This window comes from Scylla paramamosain, chromosome 30 (genome assembly GCF_035594125.1).
Source record: "Scylla paramamosain isolate STU-SP2022 chromosome 30, ASM3559412v1, whole genome shotgun sequence".
In the NCBI taxonomy this organism is placed as follows: Eukaryota; Metazoa; Arthropoda; class Malacostraca; order Decapoda; family Portunidae; genus Scylla; species Scylla paramamosain.
Genome location: NC_087180.1, coordinates 7,446,615 through 7,454,114, shown reverse-complemented (window position 1 = coordinate 7,454,114; position 7,500 = coordinate 7,446,615). Strand labels below are relative to the sequence as shown.

The 7,500-nt window shown below is 41.0% G+C and overlaps 2 long non-coding RNA genes across 3 annotated transcripts in view; one reads left to right on the top strand and one right to left on the bottom strand.

The window, feature by feature from the left end:
* The window catches only part of LOC135116216 (uncharacterized), a 6,738-nt gene extending 5,569 nt beyond the window's left edge, over positions 1-1,169 (top strand). The window contains exon 2 of the long non-coding RNA XR_010276210.1: positions 539-1,169. This is a non-coding gene — a long non-coding RNA (uncharacterized LOC135116216). The remainder of the gene's footprint in view (positions 1-538) is intronic.
* LOC135116215 (uncharacterized) lies at positions 145-4,162 on the bottom strand. 2 transcript variants are annotated; one of them, XR_010276209.1, is made up of 4 exons: positions 4,001-4,162; positions 1,188-1,304; positions 696-910; positions 145-202 (listed from the first exon to the last, which is right to left on the bottom strand). It is a non-coding gene; the product is annotated as an uncharacterized LOC135116215 (long non-coding RNA). The 2 variants fall into 2 exon arrangements; XR_010276208.1 differs by lacking the exon at positions 145-202 and having other exon boundaries at positions 791-930.
* Positions 4,163-7,500: the final 3,338 nt, after the last annotated feature.

Sequence of the window (7,500 nt, the reverse complement as noted above, 5' to 3'; positions counted from 1 at the left end):
AAGACTTAGGTGACCTTGTGTTGCTTCCTTTCTCTGGCGTAATCTTCATTAATTAGCAGTTTGAAAGACGTATTCTTGCTACAGAAGAGGTGGAATGTTGCCTGAGAATAGTTACTGTTGTGCTGAAAGAATAAGATATATTACAAGACGTATTCTTGCTACAGAAGAGGTGGAATGTTGCCTGAGAATAGTTACTGTTGTGCTGAAATATATAAATATTTCAGAAATATATAAATATTTCAGAGCACAACAGTAACTATTCTCAGGCAACATTCCACCTCTTCTGTAGCAAGAATACGTCTTTCAAACAGCTGATTAGTTTGTTTGCTGTAGGGAAGATTACGCCAGAGAAAGGAAGCAACACAAGTTCACCCAAGTCTTGCTGCGGTATCTCGTCATGTCCCTGAACTCTTACGAAGCAATTTAAAAAATAAGTTCCTTTATACATAAGATCACGCACGACGTTTGGTTAGACCAACACAACATTTGGTTAGACCAATAGCTGAACTGATAAACTGTCTACTTTTTTAATCTGCAGATTCCTCCTACATGCCATGATTATAGTGTGCCTGACCAATGGAAGAAGACAAGAGCTGCTGTCAAGAAGTTGCATCTGTCCTACTCAGACCCATCACGGAAGGTCTGCTAATAAACGGGGTCCGATATTATTATACACTTCATGGATGCTAACATACCTTCTTCATATGGCCTGCAAACTGACAATGGAAATGACGAGAATAACCTGCAGAACTCCGCAAGATTAGGTCCTGTGATCATCAAGAGCTGCTCGTCTCAAGACGACGCGTACAGTCCAAGCTTCACACCAGCACACCTCGTTAAGAAATACTTATCACAGCCATCAATCATTTGCAGTTGTTCATTTGCATTATTGTCAGTTTCCACGAGGTATCTGCAAGAAGCGTGTTAAGCCTGAAGAAAATATAGATCAGTCTTCTGGAGTTGTACATGTGTATATTAAATATAAAACATTTAATATATCTAGAAATTATACATGAAGCTACTAAAAATGTAATATTTAACTATAGAAGTATTAATGTAATAATATTTAACTACAGAAGTATTAGTGAGTTTATTAAAAGGAAACCTTAAAAACATGTAGCATATTCACGATTCACGATTTAACCAACCATAATAAAATACTCATGCACTTTTCACGTTTTCTTTACCTTGTCAACTGTATAGTAGCCAGGAAGCGTTGGTATGCCTGAAGACACTAACTGCAGTCAGGTGACAGAAGATTCTTCACTCTTGGTCACTCTTGGCGGTGGTGGCACACACAAAAGCTGAAAACAATAAACAGAGAGAGAGTGTGTGTGTGAGTCCACAGTAATTTCAATAAACTTAGAAAAACATACCTCAGTTTGCACACCTGAGAGAGATGGCACCGTGAGGAAGGAGTAAAGCGCATTATGAAGTAAAGCCATATTCGTAAGGAGGGAAAAGAAAAATAATGCAGAAAGTGGAAGATACAGCTGACTACAATAGGAAATCACGGAACAAAAAGTACATGCCGAAGATGAGAGTAGGAAGAAACGGAGCCAAGGGCAACACATCGACGGAGCTGAAACATGTGACGTCGAGAGGTGGACTTCCCGCCATCAACGACAATGAATCCCTACCTGTCAAGCTGTATTTCTCTCACTTTCCAATTAATTTCATCACAATTGCTGCCCACATCCTAGTTTCGGCTTCGCTCCTTTTATGTTTTATTTATCTATTTACTCGTACAAGTGTCTAAGGCATTACTCATCCCAAGCTTGTTCCTACTTATGAAAATATTTTCATCACTGAAATTATTGAATTACTATATAATCAATATAATTATATACGATTATTATACATTGTACTATCATAATGGTTTTAGTTTCTTTGCCTTCGTCGTCAGCAGGCAAGTTTTCAGTCCACTGGGCGGGTCGTCACGTTGGCTCTACAAATATTCATTCAGATTCATTCATTAAAAGAATGCAGATTTTTTTCTTTTTTTTTTTTATAGTAGCAAAAATCTAAACAACGAATTACACTGGAGGGTGATCTAATGCACAAACTAGTAGTACTAAAGTTACCATGGCATTTAGACGAGTACGTTAACAAGACCCGGTCCTACGGGCAGTTGATGGCAAGTACTCTCGCCATACCAGCTCAGCCACTCGTGTCGCCCTTTTGTCTTCCAAAAGGAGAAAAATTGAGGAAGTGATACAAACATGTATAAGCAAATTACTCTCGTATTCGGGAATAATGGTCAAGCAAAAACTATTGAAGTGTAACTTTTCCGAATGTAATAAAATGACAAGTGATTTGAAGGTTCGAAGTCTTCGAAGTGAAGTTCGAAGTAATTGTTCGAGCGGTTTCTGCCATTTGAAGGAGTCTTTCTTCTTTCTCTGTGTCTCTTTGTCCCGTACAAGTTCATCTATCTCGTGTACGAGTTTTTCATTCAAATTATGCATACGTGATAATTTAGGCATGAATGTACCACACATTCACGTCAATAAAAGGAAAAACTTTTTGGGTAGTTGAAGAAGTAATCATTGTAAGAGTTACAATACAGTACATAACCCATTTAGGACGCCTCTAGGAAGTAAATCAATTATTGTCCCAACACCTACATGCCCTAAACACACGTACATAAATAATGAAGTTTTCATCTACACTCTACCTTCACGGATTCCCAACAACGCTGTATGAACCTCGTCCCTTCTGTCCTTCCCGAATACGCGAAGTTCCGGCGAACCGACACAAGCCACCGATGCGTAGGTTTCCTGGTCTTCCCTTTGTTTACCTTAACGTCATCAAGGCTTCCTGTCGAGGAATGGTCTCACATTTCTTGACCGTGAGAACCGGACCAGTGTGTGAGAATACTGTACTAGTGACTGGAACGGACATGCGATTACGAAGTGTTTGTCTGTCGGTTCACTTTTCATATCACACGTTCATCAATTAGCTGAATTTCCTCACTGAATTTCCTCACTTAACCTTTGTCTGGCCGAAGACATTGGCAAATACATTAATCATGGTGATTACGAAATACAGTAGTTTCATAAAATTACGAGTATGCTGAACTACATTACTGCATAACTCATTCCCTGAAGATGTTTGTCATTTAGAACTGTTGAATTGATAGCCTGTCTACTTATTTTAACAAGATCGAAACCTCTGAAACTAACATACGTGTAGTACTCGAAGGCAATGAAATTGCTTCACTTACTTAATCGATCGTTTTTTTTTCTGCTAGTTACTTACCAACATTAGCGAACCTGTCTTCGTTTGAGCACTATTTCAAAAGATAACTTCATGACATCATTACTCCCCATGAACATCATTAAAACACTTTCCCACGGTCTTCGGAACTTTTACGTCATTAAGCAATAAATTAATGGGCTTTTCTTCTTCCTTTCTCCTCGCTAAACATCCTTTGTGCACTCGAGGGAAACCCACAGTGCTGCGTACAATGCCACAGGGCAAGGATGAAGAGGGAGGGCGAGTCCGGATGCCCTGACTCAGCCCCGACGTAAGCACCGCCTCTCATAAGCACCATCAACTGTCTCGTCGCCTGGTACACGTGAGTTACCATGCAAGCATCTTGCCTCCCACACTGGCTAATTCTTCGCAACAGAACAGCAATATTTTGGAACAGCAATGTTTTGGAACAAAGTACTAAAACCGTAAAAGAGATAATTAACTTTCTACCCTTAATATTACCAACGTAAATAATTTCCAGTATCTAAAACATCTTCCAACAATTGCGCATTTTATGTATAACGGTGATTAAGTCTCACATTAGCACGCGGTTTTGTTATATATATATGCAGATTATTTCCATAAAGATTCATCCAAACATTGCTAGTTAAAATGCGCCAACTTTCCAACACCAATAGCAACTCCCGGTGAACGGCCAGACTGTCCAAAACACCAGGGAGTGTAACGGCCCACAAATATTCCCAGCACGGCCTGAATAACACGGCAACTAAGGACGGTTACTCACATGCACGCGGGAATCAAGGCCACGGTGGGATGCAGGCGACAGTGACTCAAGTGACGGAAGGAAGGACGAGAGATGACCCTCCTCCTCCTCCTCCACCACCACCACTTCCTGCAACCACGCCTCCAATCCAGGGAACAGCGGAAGAGAAAGTGAGAGAGGGTTCAGTGCAGGGAGTGAGGAAAGGGAGAACAGTGGGGTAGAGAGGAGGGTGAAGAGAGGGAAGAAGGAAGGAAGGAAGGAAAAGTATCGAAAATGCACCCTTTGACACATTTACCCTTTCAACTCACAGATGGCGCAGCTCAGGTACCACCGATATCCGTTCTCTATAGAAAATGGCTGGTGTTTGAACTGGAACCGCAATGCTCTTACTGTCTTTATTTTATTTATTTATTTATTTTTATTTATTTATTTATTTATCTCATTAGGTAGCATTTTAGAATAATCAATTTTTTTTCACGCAGTAATCTTCCAAAATCTCCATTCACTCTTACTTTATTATCGTTTATCACTTGGCTCATATTTTTTTTTCCTTGTTTTCTTGTAACCCTCTCTGTTTTCCTTCATCGCATTCCTTAACCTCTTTCTTGCATTCAATTTCCTCATCCAACGTCTTCTTTCTACCTTTTTTTTACAAACCAAAAGATGAAATCAACAAAATTTATTTTACGTAATACTGAAATTTTGAAATGACACGAGAGAGAGAGAGAGAGAGAGAGAGAGAGAGAGAGAGAGAGAGAGAGAGAGAGAGAGAGAGAGAGAGAGATCAACAGTAGGAATTAATATAAACTTTACCTGCCATGAAAATAAAATAATAATAAAAAATAAATAAAAAGTGAAAAAAAATCAAATAAACAACATTACAAATCAAAAGTATTCATGTCAATACCTAATTTCTATTTTTCACTAACAGAATTTGAACATGTGGTAGACATCACACACACAATGCATCACTGAATCACTTATTACAACACTGCGCTGAGTCATGAATGTCACGCTTGATCTGAGGTTGATCAGTGAAGCAACCGCCACACTGACTATTCCCCACACACCTCTTCCTTGCCCACTCAGCTACGGATAAACCTGAGGTAACACACAAATGAAAACGAACCATCAGCGCGTGAGAATATCCTGTTTCTCATGTGACGCTTAGTACAATATGAAATACCCTTCGTGGCGCTCCTCGGCCCTACCGGTAATCAGAAAAAGAACATCACGCCACAGCTTCGTGAAGGAAGTTGTGAAATATGATCTCTGTCCTGAGGGTCGAGGCCAAGGCGACATGTGGATTATTATAGGAAGAGAAATAAAAACTTGTAAAGCAACGTCTGATTTCATCCTTGATTTGGGTTTATACGCCTTCTTTCACGTCGTGTTCTCTGTCAAACATCAAAGTATTTTCCTTGTATTTTACGTACTTTTTTTTACTTAAGTTGTGTGCGTGCTTGAATGTGTGTTGTTTAGGAACCAAGGGTGTTCCTTACTCTAGGAGAAAACTTAAATGATAAAATAAATGATAAAAAAAAATAAAGAAAGAAAAGAAAAAAAAAAAAAAACCAGGCGGGGGCTTGACTGGGGGTCTCATCCGGTGACTAGTTACGCTTCGGAAAGGCCCGGCACTGACAGCCACATGTGTGTGTGTGTGTGTGTGTGTGTATGTGAGTGTGCTGGCGGGCGTGTTCTCGCACACGTGCCAGCAACAAATACTTCCAATCCTGACTTGTTACCCTATTATGCAACGCTACTATGCAACGGCACGCTCCGAGGCATTCAGAGGAAGAGGACGTCAGGTGTGGGGTGGGTTTTCTTGTTACATGGATTGGCTGCCACTGGTGACGATAAGGCTGAGTCACTCCATGAAATTTTTTCTTCATGACTGTCCTGTGTAGTCGATTCATTCTTTGTGTGCGTGTGTGTGTGGGTGTGCGTATGCGTATGTGTTACAAAGAGAGATTAGTCAGTCATTCGGTCAGTCAGTCTGTATGCCTGCTGCTTGTTTGCTTCTCTCTCTCTCTCTCTCTCTCTCTCTCTCTCTCTCTCTCTCTCTCTCTCTCTCTCTCTCTCTCTCTCTCTCTCTCTCCATGCTTCACGTTAACGGGGCTCTATGTTTTTTTTGTTTTTTTCCAGCTCGGAAACTCACCACGCCCCACTTTTTGCCCTTCCTCTCTCCTCTCCCTGCCTGGTCCATCTCGCCTCTCCTGCCGGTCCCCGTGATCCTCTATTCATCTGGGCCGGTGTGAGGTAATCCCAAGCGAAGCGTTCCTGTGGATATGCAAGGAGGTGGATAGTTATCTCTTGGTGGTGATGCAAGGCCTGGGAGACTGGCGAGTGTTGAAATTTGTTAGTTCGTACATTGCCTTATTGTTACGTTACTCCTGTGTGAGATATGATTGCTTTAGTGCTCTTTGCTGTTTTAAGTGTCCAGCTGAGGTAATAATAGTGATAAAGAGGGGAAGTTTCAGTACAGTCAAGTAGTATTTTTACTTTATAAGACGCACGCTTTCGCTTTCCATTTTACGTCGTGATGATTCAGTCAAATGTAAGTTGTGATATTTTGAGTGTTTTAAATAACATGGTAGGTAACGATTTCATCGATTTCAACTGAAGAATCTGGCATTTGTGTTACATCATCGCCTGAAAAACATGAGCATGTCACATTTGTATGGCGAGAATTATTGGTTGCACATTGACTGGAAAAGATGCACCAGCTTTTTTTTTTTTTTTTAAGTGCAGCCACCATACTCGTATATGGGAGCTGTACTTCTGATCTGGCGTGTGTGTGTGTGTGTGTGTGTGTGTGCTCAGAATGAGAAAGAGGTTCTCATTCTGAGCACACCCGCCCCCCCCCCCCCCACACACACACACACACACACACACACACCAGATCAGAAGTACAGCTCCCATATATGGTGGCTGCACTTAAAAAAAGCATAAGAACATAAAAACACAAGGGAGGTTGCAAGAAGCCATCGGTCCTACAGGTGATAATTCCTGTACAAGGCATACCTATCTATTTCCACCTATAATCCTCATCCATAAATCTGTCTAGTCTTCTATTAAGGCTCTCTGTCGACTCACCACGAACAATCCGATTACTGAGTTTATTCTATTCATCTACCACTCTACTTCAGAACCAGTTTCTTCATTGGAACTGTGCGCGTTTCTGTTTCCCCCTTTCTATGACTGGAAGTGTTTCAAGGGAAGAGTATTGGGACACCTCCGGGACTAAACTGGTCTCTGTTCTGCAGATCCTCCTTCTGCGGCAACAAGTATATAAATTACCCTGTGAGGTGACGCATGCTTCTCACATCACGTAACAAATAAAGGGCAGAACCTGTTGCTTACCCGGCTCAAGGCTTCTCCATGACGGCCATCCCCACGCCGGGGACGTCAAGGAGAACGAGAGAGTGAGAGAGAGAGAGAATGAAACATCAGACACATCATAATAACAATCTGTAATTACCTGTGTAGTTATCACACATGTATTATTTAATCAAACATTT